Here is a 1,773-nt window from a genome sequence, read left to right on the forward strand (position 1 = left end):
AAACAACCCAAAGAAGACCCTTGTGAGGCTGAGCAGATCAGAAAATGGATGGATGGATGTCCCATGCCTCAATAACAATGTTTTTGATGCATGCTTGTCTAATTTTTTTTCTTCGTGTAAAAGACAAGTCCAACCTGAAATGCGCATTACATAACTCGCTGTACAGGGTGACCTCAATTTTGGACAGAGTTTCCTTCCAATGTTGGCAATTTAACCCGAAATTTTGAATCGAAATGCACTTATCACTTCACTACATGCCATGATTTCAGCATGCAGTAATCCCTCGTTTATCGCCGGGGGGTCGTTCCAAAAAGAACCAGTGCTAAGTGAAATACATGAAGTAGGATTGATTAAAAAAAATAAATAAATAAAAAAATATGTGAGAGGGACGAAATTTCAAATGTGCTGTTTGTAAAACATGCAGCACATTTGACAAAGTTGTACTTGGAACTTGATAGCCCGCTTTAGTTTTTACAGTTATTATACAAAACTGAACTATAGCCCTGTTCACACGGCACACATTTGGTACGACGCTGCACCGAAATATTTTGTTGCGATGTATTTTACACTGGAGCAAATTTTGTGGAGCGGTCACACGTGCAAAGCCGCTGAGCGTGACAACTCCGGCGCAGCGTCGGAGCAGCTCCACTTGCGGTCTCACGTGCAATTTCTGCTCCGGACCAAAACGACAGGAATGCGGAAGTAAAACCGGTTCGGGTCGGGCTTCTCTCTCGCGGACTTTTATTTATTTTTCTTTTAATAAATATTATGGTGGACACTATTCTGTCCTTGTTTTGAATAGATCCACTTGTCGGCAGTCGTGGAATAAAGACGTGTTTACAGTCAATCGTGTGTGCTCCTTATGACTGCCACAATATATGTTTTAAAAAAATGTATACTAAAACAATGTGCGGATAAACTAAGGAATACTTGTTTTAAAACAAACAATTTGGATAAAACAGAGAATGCGCTGTAATTTAATTGCTATTTAACTGCTAAACAGGAGCGCGGCCGGCCAGACCAGTGCGCACGTATGTTAATTTCGTTTAAACAATCCTATAGAAATAATTTCAGATATCTTTACCTATTTATTTGATTTGAATTATTCTATTTAAAGCCTAGTAAGCCGCAGGATTTCTCTGCGTAATTAAGCAAATGCACATCGAGATTTCTTTTTGTCTGGCCTCTTATTCTGTATTTCAGCGTTATTTCGTTGTGCAAATGCATTGATGATGATTGATAATGATAATGAACATATGATGTTCATAAAAATATGTAGATTATTTTAACCGTAAGAAATCTTGTTTTTTTTTTCTCCCAAAAATACTCACAAATAAAATATGAAATGTCGGGTTTGCTTCGGGCTCGGGCCTGCAAATCGGGCTTGGCTGACGTCACTGCTTTCTCGATTCTCTTCCTGATCGTGAGCGCTGTCTTCACCGCTTAAATCGCCGACACTTTTCTGGGAACGGGGGTGCACGGACACTCGTCTGTGTCGCTGGCCCCCTCGTCACTGTCGACCGGGGTCGGATTCCGTGCGTCTGGTAGCGAGCGTAGCGAGGCCACTCCCCCGCAAGCGAGCATTTGCCCTGGAGCAAATTTAATCCAGCTGCGTTCACACGTGCACATTTGTTTCGGCGTAGCGTCGCAAACGAGCATTTGCTCTGGAGCAAATTTTTAAACCACCTCCCTGAGGTGGATCAAATTTGGTCCGGTATAAGCTCTTTAGTGGAGCTACGCCGGAGCAAATGTGCACGTGTGAATGCTCGACTG

The sequence above is a fragment of the Hippocampus comes genome, unplaced genomic scaffold (assembly GCF_001891065.2).
Source record: "Hippocampus comes isolate QL1 unplaced genomic scaffold, H_comes_QL1_v1.1 scaffold206, whole genome shotgun sequence".
Classification (NCBI taxonomy): Eukaryota; Metazoa; Chordata; class Actinopteri; order Syngnathiformes; family Syngnathidae; genus Hippocampus; species Hippocampus comes.